The 19,906-nt window shown below is 44.7% G+C and overlaps 17 non-coding genes across 17 annotated transcripts; all 17 read right to left on the bottom strand.

The window, feature by feature from the left end:
• Positions 1 to 1,017: 1,017 nt before the first annotated feature.
• trnae-cuc (transfer RNA glutamic acid (anticodon CUC)) lies at positions 1,018 to 1,089 on the bottom strand. Its single transcript has one exon. It is a non-coding gene; the product is annotated as a tRNA-Glu (tRNA).
• A 915-nt stretch (positions 1,090 to 2,004) lies between these two features.
• On the bottom strand, positions 2,005 to 2,082 carry trnaf-gaa (transfer RNA phenylalanine (anticodon GAA)). Its single transcript has one exon. It is a non-coding gene; the product is annotated as a tRNA-Phe (tRNA).
• A 1,197-nt stretch (positions 2,083 to 3,279) lies between these two features.
• trnae-cuc (transfer RNA glutamic acid (anticodon CUC)) lies at positions 3,280 to 3,351 on the bottom strand. Its single transcript has one exon. It is a non-coding gene; the product is annotated as a tRNA-Glu (tRNA).
• Positions 3,352 to 4,267: 916 nt separating this feature from the next.
• trnaf-gaa (transfer RNA phenylalanine (anticodon GAA)) lies at positions 4,268 to 4,345 on the bottom strand. Its single transcript has one exon. It is a non-coding gene; the product is annotated as a tRNA-Phe (tRNA).
• A 1,197-nt stretch (positions 4,346 to 5,542) lies between these two features.
• On the bottom strand, positions 5,543 to 5,614 carry trnae-cuc (transfer RNA glutamic acid (anticodon CUC)). Its single transcript has one exon. It is a non-coding gene; the product is annotated as a tRNA-Glu (tRNA).
• Positions 5,615 to 6,529: 915 nt separating this feature from the next.
• On the bottom strand, positions 6,530 to 6,607 carry trnaf-gaa (transfer RNA phenylalanine (anticodon GAA)). The gene has a single exon. It is a non-coding gene; the product is annotated as a tRNA-Phe (tRNA).
• Positions 6,608 to 7,804: 1,197 nt separating this feature from the next.
• trnae-cuc (transfer RNA glutamic acid (anticodon CUC)) lies at positions 7,805 to 7,875 on the bottom strand. Its single transcript has one exon. It is a non-coding gene; the product is annotated as a tRNA-Glu (tRNA).
• Positions 7,876 to 8,790: 915 nt separating this feature from the next.
• trnaf-gaa (transfer RNA phenylalanine (anticodon GAA)) lies at positions 8,791 to 8,868 on the bottom strand. The gene has a single exon. It is a non-coding gene; the product is annotated as a tRNA-Phe (tRNA).
• Positions 8,869 to 10,065: 1,197 nt separating this feature from the next.
• On the bottom strand, positions 10,066 to 10,137 carry trnae-cuc (transfer RNA glutamic acid (anticodon CUC)). Its single transcript has one exon. It is a non-coding gene; the product is annotated as a tRNA-Glu (tRNA).
• Positions 10,138 to 11,052: 915 nt separating this feature from the next.
• Positions 11,053 to 11,130, bottom strand: trnaf-gaa (transfer RNA phenylalanine (anticodon GAA)). The gene has a single exon. It is a non-coding gene; the product is annotated as a tRNA-Phe (tRNA).
• Positions 11,131 to 12,327: 1,197 nt separating this feature from the next.
• trnae-cuc (transfer RNA glutamic acid (anticodon CUC)) lies at positions 12,328 to 12,399 on the bottom strand. The gene has a single exon. It is a non-coding gene; the product is annotated as a tRNA-Glu (tRNA).
• A 915-nt stretch (positions 12,400 to 13,314) lies between these two features.
• trnaf-gaa (transfer RNA phenylalanine (anticodon GAA)) lies at positions 13,315 to 13,392 on the bottom strand. The gene has a single exon. It is a non-coding gene; the product is annotated as a tRNA-Phe (tRNA).
• A 1,197-nt stretch (positions 13,393 to 14,589) lies between these two features.
• Positions 14,590 to 14,661, bottom strand: trnae-cuc (transfer RNA glutamic acid (anticodon CUC)). The gene has a single exon. It is a non-coding gene; the product is annotated as a tRNA-Glu (tRNA).
• Positions 14,662 to 15,576: 915 nt separating this feature from the next.
• trnaf-gaa (transfer RNA phenylalanine (anticodon GAA)) lies at positions 15,577 to 15,654 on the bottom strand. The gene has a single exon. It is a non-coding gene; the product is annotated as a tRNA-Phe (tRNA).
• A 1,197-nt stretch (positions 15,655 to 16,851) lies between these two features.
• Positions 16,852 to 16,923, bottom strand: trnae-cuc (transfer RNA glutamic acid (anticodon CUC)). The gene has a single exon. It is a non-coding gene; the product is annotated as a tRNA-Glu (tRNA).
• Positions 16,924 to 17,838: 915 nt separating this feature from the next.
• On the bottom strand, positions 17,839 to 17,916 carry trnaf-gaa (transfer RNA phenylalanine (anticodon GAA)). The gene has a single exon. It is a non-coding gene; the product is annotated as a tRNA-Phe (tRNA).
• Positions 17,917 to 19,113: 1,197 nt separating this feature from the next.
• trnae-cuc (transfer RNA glutamic acid (anticodon CUC)) lies at positions 19,114 to 19,185 on the bottom strand. The gene has a single exon. It is a non-coding gene; the product is annotated as a tRNA-Glu (tRNA).
• Between the last annotated feature and the right edge of the window lie 721 nt (positions 19,186 to 19,906).

The following is a 19,906-nucleotide window of genomic DNA, read 5'->3' as shown; positions in this document are numbered from 1 at the left end:
CTCTCTGATTCCGGTATTGTGCACGTTGCTAAGTTGAAAAAATGCATTTTTCCGCACTGGCAATGAATTGACTGATAGCCGGGCTGTGATCAGCTCGGTTTGTTAGGGTGATGCCGCGCATGAACGTACATGGAAGAATAATGATCATTATGATTGTTCTCACACTGCACTTAAATGTTGGCAAACCGTAAAGTGTCAAACAGCAATTGTCGTTCCATATGTTCATTTAATGTTCTGCTGAAGTGTTCATAAAGACACAAAGTTTGCACACCAGGCTAGATCTCACAGTGCTGAAGACACAGTGAAATATACTGGAGAGTTTATAACTGTTTCAGAACATAACATGTCAGCAAAATTCCGTGTTCTGTTCTCGGCACTGATGCGTTGTGAAAGGGAGACGGGCCAAAGTCCTATTGAGCCGCACTGACCCCGAGCCAAGGTGAAATTAAAGCAGGTTCAGTTCTTAGCATTGATATGATGAAGAGAGATAACAGTCGCGAATCAACGTTAGTGATGGTGAATCTCGGTTAGATCAAAAACTCCATGAATTCTCTGCCGGGAAATTCAGATCTTGGAAATCGCCTGTGAACGCTAAACATTGATATGCAGTGAGCCAATGTTCAATATAGAAGGGGCCCAGGCCAAATGAATGCTCAAGGATAAGTTATCAGTGCCCATGGTCCAGGCATTCCCTGATTCCAGTCTTGCACACGTTGCGAAGTTTAAAATGCTGAATATTTCCACAGTGGCAATGCATTGATTGATGATAAGCCCGAGTGCTGTGGCGCAAATAGGTACCTGGAAGACTAAAGATAGCCATGATTGGCAAAATTTACGTTGTCTATCAGCAATTGGAGTTCCACTTGTTGAGCGAGATCTTGTCATTTAGTGCAGATTTTAAAACAGAAGTGTCTGTTGTATCACGACACGCTGCTGATGGTTGGGGCGACAACAGCGAGGTGAGCTGCAAGCTTGTTCAGGAACATCATTGCATTTCGAAGCACCGCAAATACAATGTTCCCTGACCGGGAATCGAACCCGGGCCGCGGCGGTGAGAGCGCCGAATCCTAACCACTAGACCACCAGGGAAGCTGCTGCAAACGTCTGTGCCAGCAAGCAGACCAACCCAGTCTTTCCTCCTTGCTGTTTCGAAATTCTCATCACATTCGCGCCAGGGAAAACTGTTCGCAGCAAATGGCAGTTGTTGTGGAGAACACCAAAGACATGTCCGCGCAATCGCAGCGTTAAGTGCGGCTAGGCTTCCACTGAAATCCATTTCATTCTCTCCTTTTTCCGGGAATTTTCACTCTCGGTACCGTGTGAACATTTCATTTTGTGCTTTTGTCCTGAACTTCAGCCTTTTGCCCAACTCCAGGCGACAGAACCGTTCTGTCTGCCTGTTCTGCTTATAACCATTGACGGAAACAGGTCTCCAGTTCAAGGGTTATCAGCAAAGCAAGAAACACGTATAAACAGAAAGTTGTGCTCTGCACACCGTCGGCAAAGAAGCAATGGCTGTTATTCCAAATAATTCCCATCCCTTGGGATTCCGTGTGGATTTGTTTCGTTATGAAGATTTGATTGTAAAAGTTACTAAAAACCGAATAAAAAGTATGAAAAATTGGGATGGCCCATATGGGGATCGGGCCCGCGCTCTTGGCTTTATTAATACCACGCCCTAAACGACCGATTTAACCGGCAACAAAATGCCCCAGGGCTGCGTGAAAGCCCAGCCTAGATGATTTTGTATCCGGCACACACTGGGTGATAGAGTTACTGCATAAGAATTGAACACATCGCATCGCTTAAACATTGTTCACTCTTCATATACAAAACTGGGCAGAGTATAAATAGAAAGTAACAGAAAAAGAGCGCCGAATCTAAAAAAAATCATGTCGAAAATTAGTATCACGCAACCGCTGAACAGCTCTTCCCTCAAGCACTGTCTCGATATCAAACCAGCTTCTCCCCTTAAAATGAAGGAAACGCAAAATCACCAGATATTGCCGAAACCCGGGATTGAACCAGGGACCTTTAGATCTTCAGTCTAACGCTCTCCCAACTGAGCTATTTCTTCCCGACAGAAAACGAAGCAAAACTTTATCACACCTTTTTGAAAGAAAACTTAAACCCCGGAAGGAATTGCCCCGCACACTCAGTCCTCATTTCTGGGCAATGAGCTCCGGATGTGTTCATGTAATGTATAATGATATTGAAAATCTTAATGCTCATGTTAACTTATCATTGCCCACGATCCAGGCACTCTCTGATTCCGGTATTGTGCACGTTGCTAAGTTGAAAAAATGCATTTTTCCGCACTGGCAATGAATTGACTGATAGCCGGGCTGTGATCAGCTCGGTTTGTTAGGGTGATGCCGCGCATGAACGTACATGGAAGAATAATGATCATTATGATTGTTCTCACACTGCACTTAAATGTTGGCAAACCGTAAAGTGTCAAACAGCAATTGTCGTTCCATATGTTCATTTAATGTTCTGCTGAAGTGTTCATAAAGACACAAAGTTTGCACACCAGGCTAGATCTCACAGTGCTGAAGACACAGTGAAATATACTGGAGAGTTTATAACTGTTTCAGAACATAACATGTCAGCAAAATTCCGTGTTCTGTTCTCGGCACTGATGCGTTGTGAAAGGGAGACGGGCCAAAGTCCTATTGAGCCGCACTGACCCCGAGCCAAGGTGAAATTAAAGCAGGTTCAGTTCTTAGCATTGATATGATGAAGAGAGATAACAGTCGCGAATCAACGTTAGTGATGGTGAATCTCGGTTAGATCAAAAACTCCATGAATTCTCTGCCGGGAAATTCAGATCTTGGAAATCGCCTGTGAACGCTAAACATTGATATGCAGTGAGCCAATGTTCAATATAGAAGGGGCCCAGGCCAAATGAATGCTCAAGGATAAGTTATCAGTGCCCATGGTCCAGGCATTCCCTGATTCCAGTCTTGCACACGTTGCGAAGTTTAAAATGCTGAATATTTCCACAGTGGCAATGCATTGATTGATGATAAGCCCGAGTGCTGTGGCGCAAATAGGTACCTGGAAGACTAAAGATAGCCATGATTGGCAAAATTTACGTTGTCTATCAGCAATTGGAGTTCCACTTGTTGAGCGAGATCTTGTCATTTAGTGCAGATTTTAAAACAGAAGTGTCTGTTGTATCACGACACGCTGCTGATGGTTGGGGCGACAACAGCGAGGTGAGCTGCAAGCTTGTTCAGGAACATCATTGCATTTCGAAGCACCGCAAATACAATGTTCCCTGACCGGGAATCGAACCCGGGCCGCGGCGGTGAGAGCGCCGAATCCTAACCACTAGACCACCAGGGAAGCTGCTGCAAACGTCTGTGCCAGCAAGCAGACCAACCCAGTCTTTCCTCCTTGCTGTTTCGAAATTCTCATCACATTCGCGCCAGGGAAAACTGTTCGCAGCAAATGGCAGTTGTTGTGGAGAACACCAAAGACATGTCCGCGCAATCGCAGCGTTAAGTGCGGCTAGGCTTCCACTGAAATCCATTTCATTCTCTCCTTTTTCCGGGAATTTTCACTCTCGGTACCGTGTGAACATTTCATTTTGTGCTTTTGTCCTGAACTTCAGCCTTTTGCCCAACTCCAGGCGACAGAACCGTTCTGTCTGCCTGTTCTGCTTATAACCATTGACGGAAACAGGTCTCCAGTTCAGGGGTTATCAGCAAAGCAAGAAACACGTATAAACAGAAAGTTGTGCTCTGCACACCATCGGCAAAGAAGCAATGGCTGTTATTCCAAATAATTCCCATCCCTTGGGATTCCGTGTGGATTTGTTTCGTTATGAAGATTTGATTGTAAAAGTTACTAAAAACCGAATAAAAAGTATGAAAAATTGGGATGGCCCATATGGGGATCGGGCCCGCGCTCTTGGCTTTATTAATACCACGCCCTAAACGACCGATTTAACCGGCAACAAAATGCCCCAGGGCTGCGTGAAAGCCCAGCCTAGATGATTTTGTATCCGGCACACACTGGGTGATAGAGTTACTGCATAAGAATTGAACACATCGCATCGCTTAAACATTGTTCACTCTTCATATACAAAACTGGGCAGAGTATAAATAGAAAGTAACAGAAAAAGAGCGCCGAATCTAAAAAAAATCATGTCGAAAATTAGTATCACGCAACCGCTGAACAGCTCTTCCCTCAAGCACTGTCTCGATATAAAAACCAGCTTCTCCCCTTAAAATGAAGAAAACGCAAAATCACCAGATATTGCCGAAACCCGGGATTGAACCAGGGACCTTTAAATCTTCAGTCTAACGCTCTCCCAACTGAGCTATTTCTTCCCGACAGAAGACGAAGCAAAACTTTCTCACACCTTTTTGAAAGAAAACTTAAACCCCGGAAGGAATTGCCCCGCACACTCAGTCCTCATTTCTGGGCAATGAGCTCCGGATGTGTTCATGTAATGTATAATGATATTGAAAATCTTAATGCTCATGTTAACTTATCATTGCCCACGATCCAGGCACTCTCTGATTCCGGTATTGTGCACGTTGCTAAGTTGAAAATATGCATTTTTCCGCACTGGCAATGAATTGACTGATAGCCGGGCTGTGATCAGCTCGGTTTGTTAGGGTGATGCCGCGCATGAACGTACATGGAAGAATAATGATCATTGTGATTGTTCTCACACTGCACTTAAATGTTGGCAAACCGTAAAGTGTCAAACAGCAATTGTCGTTCCATATGTTCATTTAATGTTCTGCTGAAGTGTTCATAAAGACACAAAGTTTGCACACCAGGCTAGATCTCACAGTGCTGAAGACACAGTGAAATATACTGGAGAGTTTATAACTGTTTCAGAACATAACATGTCAGCAAAATTCCGTGTTCTGTTCTCGGCACTGATGCGTTGTGAAAGGGAGACGGGCCAAAGTCCTATTGAGCCGCACTGACCCCGAGCCAAGGTGAAATTAAAGCAGGTTCAGTTCTTAGCATTGATATGATGAAGAGAGATAACAGTCGCGAATCAACGTTAGTGATGGTGAATCTCGGTTAGATCAAAAACTCCATGAATTCTCTGCCGGGAAATTCAGATCTTGGAAATCGCCTGTGAACGCTAAACATTGATATGCAGTGAGCCAATGTTCAATATAGAAGGGGCCCAGGCCAAATGAATGCTCAAGGATAAGTTATCAGTGCCCATGGTCCAGGCATTCCCTGATTCCAGTCTTGCACACGTTGCGAAGTTTAAAATGCTGAATATTTCCACAGTGGCAATGCATTGATTGATGATAAGCCCGAGTGCTGTGGCGCAAATAGGTACCTGGAAGACTAAAGATAGCCATGATTGGCAAAATTTACGTTGTCTATCAGCAATTGGAGTTCCACTTGTTGAGCGAGATCTTGTCATTTAGTGCAGATTTTAAAACAGAAGTGTCTGTTGTATCACGACACGCTGCTGATGGTTGGGGCGACAACAGCGAGGTGAGCTGCAAGCTTGTTCAGGAACATCATTGCATTTCGAAGCACCGCAAATACAATGTTCCCTGACCGGGAATCGAAACCGGGCCGCGGCAGTGAGAGCGCCGAATCCTAACCACTAGACCACCAGGGAAGCTGCTGCAAACGTCTGTGCCAGCAAGCAGACCAACCCAGTCTTTCCTCCTTGCTGTTTCGAAATTCTCATCACATTCGCGCCAGGGAAAACTGTTCGCAGCAAATGGCAGTTGTTGTGGAGAACACCAAAGACATGTCCGCGCAATCGCAGCGTTAAGTGCGGCTAGGCTTCCACTGAAATCCATTTCATTCTCTCCTTTTTCCGGGAATTTTCACTCTCGGTACCGTGTGAACATTTCATTTTGTGCTTTTGTCCTGAACTTCAGCCTTTTGCCCAACTCCAGGCGACAGAACCGTTCTGTCTGCCTGTTCTGCTTATAACCATTGACGGAAACAGGTCTCCAGTTCAGGGGTTATCAGCAAAGCAAGAAACACGTATAAACAGAAAGTTGTGCTCTGCACACCGTCGGCAAAGAAGCAATGGCTGTTATTCCAAATAATTCCCATCCCTTGCGATTCCGTGTGGATTTGTTTCGTTATGAAGATTTGATGGTAAAAGTTACTAAAAACCGAATAAAAATTATGAAAAATTGGGATGGCCCATATGGGGATTGGGCCCGCGCTCTTGGCTTTATTAATACCACGCCCTAAACGACCGATTTAACCGGCAACAAAATGCCCCAGGGCTGCGTGAAAGCCCAGCCTAGATGATTTTGTATCCGGCACACACTGGGTGATAGAGTTACTGCATAAGAATTGAACACATCGCATCGCTTAAACATTGTTCACTCTTCATATACAAAACTGGGCAGAGTATAAATAGAAAGTAACAGAAAAAGAGCGCCGAATCTAAAAAAAATCATGTCGAAAATTAGTATCACGCAACCGCTGAACAGCTCTTCCCTCAAGCACTGTCTCGATATCAAACCAGCTTCTCCCCTTAAAATGAAGGAAACGCAAAATCACCAGATATTGCCGAAACCCGGGATTGAACCAGGGACCTTTAGATCTTCAGTCTAACGCTCTCCCAACTGAGCTATTTCTTCCCGACAGAAAACGAAGCAAAACTTTCTCACACCTTTTTGAAAGAAAACTTAAACCCCGGAAGGAATTGCCCCGCACACTCAGTCCTCATTTCTGGGCAATGAGCTCCGGATGTGTTCATGTAATGTATAATGATATTGAAAATCTTAATGCTCATGTTAACTTATCATTGCCCACGATCCAGGCACTCTCTGATTCCGGTATTGTGCACGTTGCTAAGTTGAAAATATGCATTTTTCCGCACTGGCAATGAATTGACTGATAGCCGGGCTGTGATCAGCTCGGTTTGTTAGGGTGATGCCGCGCATGAACGTACATGGAAGAATAATGATCATTGTGATTGTTCTCACACTGCACTTAAATGTTGGCAAACCGTAAAGTGTCAAACAGCAATTGTCGTTCCATATGTTCATTTAATGTTCTGCTGAAGTGTTCATAAAGACACAAAGTTTGCACACCAGGCTAGATCTCACAGTGCTGAAGACACAGTGAAATATACTGGAGAGTTTATAACTGTTTCAGAACATAACATGTCAGCAAAATTCCGTGTTCTGTTCTCGGCACTGATGCGTTGTGAAAGGGAGACGGGCCAAAGTCCTATTGAGCCGCACTGACCCCGAGCCAAGGTGAAATTAAAGCAGGTTCAGTTCTTAGCATTGATATGATGAAGAGAGATAACAGTCGCGAATCAACGTTAGTGATGGTGAATCTCGGTTAGATCAAAAACTCCATGAATTCTCTGCCGGGAAATTCAGATCTTGGAAATCGCCTGTGAACGCTAAACATTGATATGCAGTGAGCCAATGTTCAATATAGAAGGGGCCCAGGCCAAATGAATGCTCAAGGATAAGTTATCAGTGCCCATGGTCCAGGCATTCCCTGATTCCAGTCTTGCACACGTTGCAAAGTTTAAAATGCTGAATATTTCCACAGTGGCAATGCATTGATTGATGATAAGCCCGAGTGCTGTGGCGCAAATAGGTACCTGGAAGACTAAAGATAGCCATGATTGGCAAAATTTACGTTGTCTATCAGCAATTGGAGTTCCACTTGTTGAGCGAGATCTTGTCATTTAGTGCAGATTTTAAAACAGAAGTGTCTGTTGTATCACGACACGCTGCTGATGGTTGGGGCGACAACAGCGAGGTGAGCTGCAAGCTTGTTCAGGAACATCATTGCATTTCGAAGCACCGCAAATACAATGTTCCCTGACCGGGAATCGAACCGGGCCGCGGCGGTGAGAGCGCCGAATCCTAACCACTAGACCACCAGGGAAGCTGCTGCAAACGTCTGTGCCAGCAAGCAGACCAACCCAGTCTTTCCTCCTTGCTGTTTCGAAATTCTCATCACATTCGCGCCAGGGAAAACTGTTCGCAGCAAATGGCAGTTGTTGTGGAGAACACCAAAGACATGTCCGCGCAATCGCAGCGTTAAGTGCGGCTAGGCTTCCACTGAAATCCATTTCATTCTCTCCTTTTTCCGGGAATTTTCACTCTCGGTACCGTGTGAACATTTCATTTTGTGCTTTTGTCCTGAACTTCAGCCTTTTGCCCAACTCCAGGCGACAGAACCGTTCTGTCTGCCTGTTCTGCTTCTAACCATTGACAGAAACAGGTCTCCAGTTCAGGGGTTATCAGCAAAGCAAGAAACACGTATAAACAGAAAGTTGTGCCCTGCACACCGTCGGCAAAGAAGCAATGGCAGTTATTCCAAATAATTCCCATCCCTTGGGATTCCGTGTGGATTTGTTTCGTTATGAAGATTTGATTGTAAAAGTTACTAAAAACCGAATAAAAAGTATGAAAAATTGGGATGGCCCATATGGGGATCGGGCCCGCGCTCTTGGCTTTATTAATACCACGCCCTAAACGACCGATTTAACCGGCAACAAAATGCCCCAGGGCTGCGTGAAAGCCCAGCCTAGATGATTTTGTATCCGGCACACACTGGGTGATAGAGTTACTGCATAAGAATTGAACACATCGCATCGCTTAAACATTGTTCACTCTTCATATACAAAACTGGGCAGAGTATAAATAGAAAGTAACAGAAAAAGAGCGCCGAATCTAAAAAAAATCATGTCGAAAATTAGTATCACGCAACCGCTGAACAGCTCTTCCCTCAAGCACTGTCTCGATATCAAACCAGCTTCTCCCCTTAAAATGAAGGAAACGCAAAATCACCAGATATTACCGAAACCCGGGATTGAACCAGGGACCTTTAGATCTTCAGTCTAACGCTCTCCCAACTGAGCTATTTCTTCCCGACAGAAAACGAAGCAAAACTTTCTCACACCTTTTTGAAAGAAAACTTAAACCCCGGAAGGAATTGCCCCGCACACTCAGTCCTCATTTCTGGGAAATGAGCTCCGGATGTGTTCATGTAATGTATAATGATATTGAAAATCTTAATGCTCATGTTAACTTATCATTGCCCACGATCCAGGCACTCTCTGATTCCGGTATTGTGCACGTTGCTAAGTTGGAAATTTGCATTTTTCCGCACTGGCAATGAATTGACTGATAGCCGGGCTGTGATCAGCTCGGTTTGTTAGGGTGATGCCGCGCATGAACGTACATGGAAGAATAATGATCATTGTGATTGTTCTCACACTGCACTTAAATGTTGGCAAACCGTAAAGTGTCAAACAGCAATTGTCGTTCCATATGTTCATTTAATGTTCTGCTGAAGTGTTCATAAAGACACAAAGATTGCACACCAGGCTAGATCTCACAGTGCTGAAGACACAGTGAAATATACTGGAGAGTTTATAACTGTTTCAGAACATAACATGTCAGCAAAATTCCGTGTTCTGTTCTCGGCACTGATGCGTTGTGAAAGGGAGACGGGCCAAAGTCCTATTGAGCCGCACTGACCCCGAGCCAAGGTGAAATTAAAGCAGGTTCAGTTCTTAGCATTGATATGATGAAGAGAGATAACAGTCGCGAATCAACGTTAGTGATGGTGAATCTCGGTTAGATCAAAAACTCCATGAATTCTCTGCCGGGAAATTCAGATCTTGGAAATCGCCTGTGAACGCTAAACATTGATATGCAGTGAGCCAATGTTCAATATAGAAGGGGCCCAGGCCAAATGAATGCTCAAGGATAAGTTATCAGTGCCCATGGTCCAGGCATTCCCTGATTCCAGTCTTGCACACGTTGCGAAGTTTAAAATGCTGAATATTTCCACAGTGGCAATGCATTGATTGATGATAAGCCCGAGTGCTGTGGCGCAAATAGGTACCTGGAAGACTAAAGATAGCCATGATTGGCAAAATTTACGTTGTCTATCAGCAATTGGAGTTCCACTTGTTGAGCGAGATCTTGTCATTTAGTGCAGATTTTAAAACAGAAGTGTCTGTTGTATCACGACACGCTGCTGATGGTTGGGGCGACAACAGCGAGGTGAGCTGCAAGCTTGTTCAGGAACATCATTGCATTTCGAAGCACCGCAAATACAATGTTCCCTGACCGGGAATCGAACCCGGGCCGCGGCGGTGAGAGCGCCGAATCCTAACCACTAGACCACCAGGGAAGCTGCTGCAAACGTCTGTGCCAGCAAGCAGACCAACCCAGTCTTTCCTCCTTGCTGTTTCGAAATTCTCATCACATTCGCGCCAGGGAAAACTGTTCGCAGCAAATGGCAGTTGTTGTGGAGAACACCAAAGACATGTCCGCGCAATCGCAGCGTTAAGTGCGGCTAGGCTTCCACTGAAATCCATTTCATTCTCTCCTTTTTCCGGGAATTTTCACTCTCGGTACCGTGTGAACATTTCATTTTGTGCTTTTGTCCTGAACTTCAGCCTTTTGCCCAACTCCAGGCGACAGAACCGTTCTGTCTGCCTGTTCTGCTTATAACCATTGACGGAAACAGGTCTCCAGTTCAGGGGTTATCAGCAAAGCAAGAAACACGTATAAACAGAAAGTTGTGCTCTGCACACCGTCGGCAAAGAAGCAATGGCTGTTATTCCAAATAATTCCCATCCCTTGGGATTCCGTGTGGATTTGTTTCGTTATGAAGATTTGATTGTAAAAGTTACTAAAAACCGAATAAAAAGTATGAAAAATTGGGATGGCCCATATGGGGATCGGGCCCGCGCTCTTGGCTTTATTAATACCACGCCCTAAACGACCGATTTAACCGGCAACAAAATGCCCCAGGGCTGCGTGAAAGCCCAGCCTAGATGATTTTGTATCCGGCACACACTGGGTGATAGAGTTACTGCATAAGAATTGAACACATCGCATCGCTTAAACATTGTTCACTCTTCATATACAAAACTGGGCAGAGTATAAATAGAAAGTAACAGAAAAAGAGCGCCGAATCTAAAAAAAATCATGTCGAAAATTAGTATCACGCAACCGCTGAACAGCTCTTCCCTCAAGCACTGTCTCGATATCAAACCAGCTTCTCCCCTTAAAATGAAGGAAACGCAAAATCACCAGCTATTGCCGAAACCCGGGATTGAACCAGGGAACTTTAGATCTTCAGTCTAACGCTCTCCCAACTGAGCTATTTCTTCCCGACAGAAAACGAAGCAAAACTTTCTCACACCTTTTTGAAAGAAAACTTAAACCCCGGAAGGAATTGCCCCGCACACTCAGTCCTCATTTCTGGGCAATGAGCTCCGGATGTGTTCATGTAATGTATAATGATATTGAAAATCTTAATGCTCATGTTAACTTATCATTGCCCACGATCCAGGCACTCTCTGATTCCGGTATTGTGCACGTTGCTAAGTTGGAAATTTGCATTTTTCCGCACTGGCAATGAATTGACTGATAGCCGGGCTGTGATCAGCTCGGTTTGTTAGGGTGATGCCGCGCATGAACGTACATGGAAGAATAATGATCATTGTGATTGTTCTCACACTGCACTTAAATGTTGGCAAACCGTAAAGTGTCAAACAGCAATTGTCGTTCCATATGTTCATTTAATGTTCTGCTGAAGTGTTCATAAAGACACAAAGATTGCACACCAGGCTAGATCTCACAGTGCTGAAGACACAGTGAAATATACTGGAGAGTTTATAACTGTTTCAGAACATAACATGTCAGCAAAATTCCCTGTTCTGTTCTCGGCACTGATGCGTTGTGAAAGGGAGACGGGCCAAAGTCCTATTGAGCCGCACTGACCCCGAGCCAAGGTGAAATTAAAGCAGGTTCAGTTCTTAGCATTGATATGATGAAGAGAGATAACAGTCGCGAATCAACGTTAGTGATGGTGAATCTCGGTTAGATCAAAAACTCCATGAATTCTCTGCCGGGAAATTCAGATCTTGGAAATCGCCTGTGAACGCTAAACATTGATATGCTGTGAGCCAATGTTCAATATAGAAGGGGCCCAGGCCAAATGAATGCTCAAGGATAAGTTATCAGTTCCCATGGTCCAGGCATTTCCTGATTCCAGTCTTGCACACGTTGCGAAGTTTAAAATGCTGAATATTTCCACAGTGGCAATGCATTGATTGATGATAAGCCCGAGTGCTGTGGCGCAAATAGGTACCTGGAAGACTAAAGATAGCCATGATTGGCAAAATTTACGTTGTCTATCAGCAATTGGAGTTCCACTTGTTGAGCGAGATCTTGTCATTTAGTGCAGATTTTAAAACAGAAGTGTCTGTTGTATCACGACACGCTGCTGATGGTTGGGGCGACAACAGCGAGGTGAGCTGCAAGCTTGTTCAGGAACATCATTGCATTTCGAAGCACCGCAAATACAATGGTCCCTGACCGGGAATCCAACCCGGGCCGCGGCGGTGAGAGCGCCGAATCCTAACCACTAGACCACCAGGGAAGCTGCTGCAAACGTCTGTGCCAGCAAGCAGACCAACCCAGTCTTTCCTCCTTGCTGTTTCGAAATTCTCATCACATTCGCGCCAGGGAAAACTGTTCGCAGCAAATGGCAGTTGTTGTGGAGAACACCAAAGACATGTCCACGCAATCGCAGCGTTAAGTGCGGCTAGGCTTCCACTGAAATCCATTTCATTCTCTCCTTTTTCCGGGAATTTTCACTCTCGGTACCGTGTGAACATTTCATTTTGTGCTTTTGTCCTGAACTTCAGCCTTTTGCCCAACTCCAGGCGACAGAACCGTTCTGTCTGCCTGTTCTGCTTATAACCATTGACGGAAACAGGTCTCCAGTTCAGGGGTTATCAGCAAAGCAAGAAACACGTATAAACAGAAAGTTGTGCTCTGCACACCGTCGGCAAAGAAGCAATGGCTGTTATTCCAAATAATTCCCATCCCTTGGGATTCCGTGTGGATTTGTTTCGTTATGAAGATTTGATTGTAAAAGTTACTAAAAACCGAATAAAAAGTATGAAAAATTGGGATGGCCCATATGGGGATCGGGCCCGCGCTCTTGGCTTTATTAATACCACGCCCTAAACGACCGATTTAACCGGCAACAAAATGCCCCAGGGCTGCGTGAAAGCCCAGCCTAGATGATTTTGTATCCGGCACACACTGGGTGATAGAGTTACTGCATAAGAATTGAACACATCGCATCGCTTAAACATTGTTCACTCTTCATATACAAAACTGGGCAGAGTATAAATAGAAAGTAACAGAAAAAGAGCGCCGAATCTAAAAAAAATCATGTCGAAAATTAGTATCACGCAACCGCTGAACAGCTCTTCCCTCAAGCACTGTCTCGATATCAAACCAGCTTCTCCCCTTAAAATGAAGAAAACGCAAAATCACCAGACATTGCCGAAACCCGGGATTGAACCAGGGACCTTTAAATCTTCAGTCTAACGCTCTCCCAACTGAGCTATTTCTTCCCGACAGAAAACGAAGCAAAACTTTCTCACACCTTTTTGAAAGAAAACTTAAACCCCGGAAGGAATTGCCCCGCACACTCAATCCTCATTTCTGGGCAATGAGCTCCGGATGTGTTCATGTAATGTATAATGATATTGAAAATCTTAATGCTCATGTTAACTTATCATTGCCCAATATCCAGGCACTCTCTGATTCCGGTATTGTGCACGTTGCTAAGTTGAAAATATGCATTTTTCCGCACTGGCAATGAATTGACTGATAGCCGGGCTGTGATCAGCTCGGTTTGTTAGGGTGATGCCGCGCATGAACGTACATGGAAGAATAATGATCATTGTGATTGTTCTCACACTGCACTTAAATGTTGGCAAACCGTAAAGTGTCAAACAGCAATTGTCGTTCCATATGTTCATTTAATGTTCTGCTGAAGTGTTCATAAAGACACAAAGATTGCACACCAGGCTAGATCTCACAGTGCTGAAGACACAGTGAAATATACTGGAGAGTTTATAACTGTTTCAGAACATAACATGTCAGCAAAATTCCCTGTTCTGTTCTCGGCACTGATGCGTTGTGAAAGGGAGACGGGCCAAAGTCCTATTGAGCCGCACTGACCCCGAGCCAAGGTGAAATTAAAGCAGGTTCAGTTCTTAGCATTGATATGATGAAGAGAGATAACAGTCGCGAATCAACGTTAGTGATGGTGAATCTCGGTTAGATCAAAAACTCCATGAATTCTCTGCCGGGAAATTCAGATCTTGGAAATCGCCTGTGAACGCTAAACATTGATATGCTGTGAGCCAATGTTCAATATAGAAGGGGCCCAGGCCAAATGAATGCTCAAGGATAAGTTATCAGTTCCCATGGTCCAGGCATTTCCTGATTCCAGTCTTGCACACGTTGCGAAGTTTAAAATGCTGAATATTTCCACAGTGGCAATGCATTGATTGATGATAAGCCCGAGTGCTGTGGCGCAAATAGGTACCTGGAAGACTAAAGATAGCCATGATTGGCAAAATTTACGTTGTCTATCAGCAATTGGAGTTCCACTTGTTGAGCGAGATCTTGTCATTTAGTGCAGATTTTAAAACAGAAGTGTCTGTTGTATCACGACACGCTGCTGATGGTTGGGGCGACAACAGCGAGGTGAGCTGCAAGCTTGTTCAGGAACATCATTGCATTTCGAAGCACCGCAAATACAATGGTCCCTGACCGGGAATCCAACCCGGGCCGCGGCGGTGAGAGCGCCGAATCCTAACCACTAGACCACCAGGGAAGCTGCTGCAAACGTCTGTGCCAGCAAGCAGACCAACCCAGTCTTTCCTCCTTGCTGTTTCGAAATTCTCATCACATTCGCGCCAGGGAAAACTGTTCGCAGCAAATGGCAGTTGTTGTGGAGAACACCAAAGACATGTCCACGCAATCGCAGCGTTAAGTGCGGCTAGGCTTCCACTGAAATCCATTTCATTCTCTCCTTTTTCCGGGAATTTTCACTCTCGGTACCGTGTGAACATTTCATTTTGTGCTTTTGTCCTGAACTTCAGCCTTTTGCCCAACTCCAGGCGACAGAACCGTTCTGTCTGCCTGTTCTGCTTATAACCATTGACGGAAACAGGTCTCCAGTTCAGGGGTTATCAGCAAAGCAAGAAACACGTATAAACAGAAAGTTGTGCTCTGCACACCGTCGGCAAAGAAGCAATGGCTGTTATTCCAAATAATTCCCATCCCTTGGGATTCCGTGTGGATTTGTTTCGTTATGAAGATTTGATTGTAAAAGTTACTAAAAACCGAATAAAAAGTATGAAAAATTGGGATGGCCCATATGGGGATCGGGCCCGCGCTCTTGGCTTTATTAATACCACGCCCTAAACGACCGATTTAACCGGCAACAAAATGCCCCAGGGCTGCGTGAAAGCCCAGCCTAGATGATTTTGTATCCGGCACACACTGGGTGATAGAGTTACTGCATAAGAATTGAACACATCGCATCGCTTAAACATTGTTCACTCTTCATATACAAAACTGGGCAGAGTATAAATAGAAAGTAACAGAAAAAGAGCGCCGAATCTAAAAAAAATCATGTCGAAAATTAGTATCACGCAACCGCTGAACAGCTCTTCCCTCAAGCACTGTCTCGATATCAAACCAGCTTCTCCCCTTAAAATGAAGAAAACGCAAAATCACCAGACATTGCCGAAACCCGGGATTGAACCAGGGACCTTTAAATCTTCAGTCTAACGCTCTCCCAACTGAGCTATTTCTTCCCGACAGAAAACGAAGCAAAACTTTCTCACACCTTTTTGAAAGAAAACTTAAACCCCGGAAGGAATTGCCCCGCACACTCAATCCTCATTTCTGGGCAATGAGCTCCGGATGTGTTCATGTAATGTATAATGATATTGAAAATCTTAATGCTCATGTTAACTTATCATTGCCCAATATCCAGGCACTCTCTGATTCCGGTATTGTGCACGTTGCTAAGTTGAAAATATGCATTTTTCCGCACTGGCAATGAATTGACTGATAGCCGGGCTGTGATCAGCTCGGTTTGTTAGGGTGATGCCGCGCATGAACGTACATGGAAGAATAATGATCATTGTGATTGTTCTCACACTGCACTTAAATGTTGGCAAACCGTAAAGTGTCAAACAGCAATTGTCGTTCCATATGTTCATTTAATGTTCTGCTGAAGTGTTCATAAAGACACAAAGATTGCACACCAGGCTAGATCTCACAGTGCTGAAGACACAGTGAAATATACTGGAGAGTTTATAACTGTTTCAGAACATAACATGTCAGCAAAATTCCCTGTTCTGTTCTCGGCACTGATGCGTTGTGAAAGGGAGACGGGCCAAAGTCCTATTGAGCCGCACTGACCCCGAGCCAAGGTGAAATTAAAGCAGGTTCAGTTCTTAGCATTGATATGATGAAGAGAGATAACAGTCGCGAATCAACGTTAGTGATGGTGAATCTCGGTTAGATCAAAAACTCCATGAATTCTCTGCCGGGAAATTCAGATCTTGGAAATCGCCTGTGAACGCTAAACATTGATATGCTGTGAGCCAATGTTCAATATAGAAGGGGCCCAGGCCAAATGAATGCTCAAGGATAAGTTATCAGTTCCCATGGTCCAGGCATTTCCTGATTCCAGTCTTGCACACGTTGCGAAGTTTAAAATGCTGAATATTTCCACAGTGGCAATGCATTGATTGATGATAAGCCCGAGTGCTGTGGCGCAAATAGGTACCTGGAAGACTAAAGATAGCCATGATTGGCAAAATTTACGTTGTCTATCAGCAATTGGAGTTCCACTTGTTGAGCGAGATCTTGTCATTTAGTGCAGATTTTAAAACAGAAGTGTCTGTTGTATCACGACACGCTGCTGATGGTTGGGGCGACAACAGCGAGGTGAGCTGCAAGCTTGTTCAGGAACATCATTGCATTTCGAAGCACCGCAAATACAATGGTCCCTGACCGGGAATCCAACCCGGGCCGCGGCGGTGAGAGCGCCGAATCCTAACCACTAGACCACCAGGGAAGCTGCTGCAAACGTCTGTGCCAGCAAGCAGACCAACCCAGTCTTTCCTCCTTGCTGTTTCGAAATTCTCATCACATTCGCGCCAGGGAAAACTGTTCGCAGCAAATGGCAGTTGTTGTGGAGAACACCAAAGACATGTCCACGCAATCGCAGCGTTAAGTGCGGCTAGGCTTCCACTGAAATCCATTTCATTCTCTCCTTTTTCCGGGAATTTTCACTCTCGGTACCGTGTGAACATTTCATTTTGTGCTTTTGTCCTGAACTTCAGCCTTTTGCCCAACTCCAGGCGACAGAACCGTTCTGTCTGCCTGTTCTGCTTATAACCATTGACGGAAACAGGTCTCCAGTTCAGGGGTTATCAGCAAAGCAAGAAACACGTATAAACAGAAAGTTGTGCTCTGCACACCGTCGGCAAAGAAGCAATGGCTGTTATTCCAAATAATTCCCATCCCTTGGGATTCCGTGTGGATTTGTTTCGTTATGAAGATTTGATTGTAAAAGTTACTAAAAACCGAATAAAAAGTATGAAAAATTGGGATGGCCCATATGGGGATCGGGCCCGCGCTCTTGGCTTTATTAATACCACGCCCTAAACGACCGATTTAACCGGCAACAAAATGCCCCAGGGCTGCGTGAAAGCCCAGCCTAGATGATTTTGTATCCGGCACACACTGGGTGATAGAGTTACTGCATAAGAATTGAACACATCGCATCGCTTAAACATTGTTCACTCTTCATATACAAAACTGGGCAGAGTATAAATAGAAAGTAACAGAAAAAGAGCGCCGAATCTAAAAAAAATCATGTCGAAAATTAGTATCACGCAACCGCTGAACAGCTCTTCCCTCAAGCACTGTCTCGATATCAAACCAGCTTCTCCCCTTAAAATGAAGAAAACGCAAAATCACCAGACATTGCCGAAACCCGGGATTGAACCAGGGACCTTTAAATCTTCAGTCTAACGCTCTCCCAACTGAGCTATTTCTTCCCGACAGAAAACGAAGCAAAACTTTCTCACACCTTTTTGAAAGAAAACTTAAACCCCGGAAGGAATTGCCCCGCACACTCAATCCTCATTTCTGGGCAATGAGCTCCGGATGTGTTCATGTAATGTATAATGATATTGAAAATCTTAATGCTCATGTTAACTTATCATTGCCCAATATCCAGGCACTCTCTGATTCCGGTATTGTGCACGTTGCTAAGTTGAAAATATGCATTTTTCCGCACTGGCAATGAATTGACTGATAGCCGGGCTGTGATCAGCTCGGTTTGTTAGGGTGATGCCGCGCATGAACGTACATGGAAGAATAATGATCATTGTGATTGTTCTCACACTGCACTTAAATGTTGGCAAACCGTAAAGTGTCAAACAGCAATTGTCGTTCCATATGTTCATTTAATGTTCTGCTGAAGTGTTCATAAAGACACAAAGTTTGCACACCAGGCTAGATCTCACAGTGCTGAAGACACAGTGAAATATACTGGAGAGTTTATAACTGTTTCAGAACATAACATGTCAGCAAAATTCCGTGTTCTGTTCTCGGCACTGATGCGTTGTGAAAGGGAGACGGGCCAAAGTCCTATTGAGCCGCACTGACCCCGAGCCAAGGCGAAATTAAAGCAGGTTCAGTTCTTAGCATTGATATGATGAAGAGAGATAACAGTCGCGAATCAACGTTAGTGATGGTGAATCTCGGTTAGATCAAAAACTCCATGAATTCTCTGCCGGGAAATTCAGATCTTGGAAATCGCCTGTGAACGCTAAACATTGATATGCAGTGAGCCAATGTTCAATATAGAAGGGGCCCAGGCCAAATGAATGCTCAAGGATAAGTTATCAGTGCCCATGGTCCAGGCATTCCCTGATTCCAGTCTTGCACACGTTGCGAAGTTTAAAATGCTGAATATTTCCACAGTGGCAATGCATTGATTGATGATAAGCCCGAGTGCTGTGGCGCAAATAGGTACCTGGAAGACTAAAGATAGCCATGATTGGCAAAATTTACGTTGTCTATCAGCAATTGGAGTTCCACTTGTTGAGCGAGATCTTGTCATTTAGTGCAGATTTTAAAACAGAAGTGTCTGTTGTATCACGACACGCTGCTGATGGTTGGGGCGACAACAGCGAGGTGAGCTGCAAGCTTGTTCAGGAACATCATTGCATTTCGAAGCACCGCAAATACAATGTTCCCTGACCGGGAATCGAACCCGGGCCGCGGCGGTGAGAGCGCCGAATCCTAACCACTAGACCACCAGGGAAGCTGCTGCAAACGTCTGTGCCAGCAAGCAGACCAACCCAGTCTTTCCTCCTTGCTGTTTCGAAATTCTCATCACATTCGCGCCAGGGAAAACTGTTCGCAGCAAATGGCAGTTGTTGTGGAGAACACCAAAGACATGTCCACGCAATCGCAGCGTTAAGTGCGGCTAGGCTTCCACTGAAATCCATTTCATTCTCTCCTTTTTCCGGGAATTTTCACTCTCGGTACCGTGTGAACATTTCATTTTGTGCTTTTGTCCTGAACTTCAGCCTTTTGCCCAACTCCAGGCGACAGAACCGTTCTGTCTGCCTGTTCTGCTTATAACCATTGACGGAAACAGGTCTCCAGTTCAGGGGTTATCAGCAAAGCAAGAAACACGTATAAACAGAAAGTTGTGCTCTGCACACCGTCGGCAAAGAAGCAATGGCTGTTATTCCAAATAATTCCCATCCCTTGGGATTCCGTGTGGATTTGTTTCGTTATGAAGATTTGATTGTAAAAGTTACTAAAAACCGAATAAAAAGTATGAAAAATTGGGATGGCCCATATGGGGATCGGGCCCGCGCTCTTGGCTTTATTAATACCACGCCCTAAACGACCGATTTAACCGGCAACAAAATGCCCCAGGGCTGCGTGAAAGCCCAGCCTAGATGATTTTGTATCCGGCACACACTGGGTGATAGAGTTACTGCATAAGAATTGAACACATCGCATCGCTTAAA

The sequence above is a fragment of the Pristiophorus japonicus genome, chromosome 25 (assembly GCF_044704955.1).
Source record: "Pristiophorus japonicus isolate sPriJap1 chromosome 25, sPriJap1.hap1, whole genome shotgun sequence".
NCBI classification, from domain to species: Eukaryota; Metazoa; Chordata; class Chondrichthyes; family Pristiophoridae; genus Pristiophorus; species Pristiophorus japonicus.
This window is presented reverse-complemented; position numbering and strand designations above follow the sequence as displayed.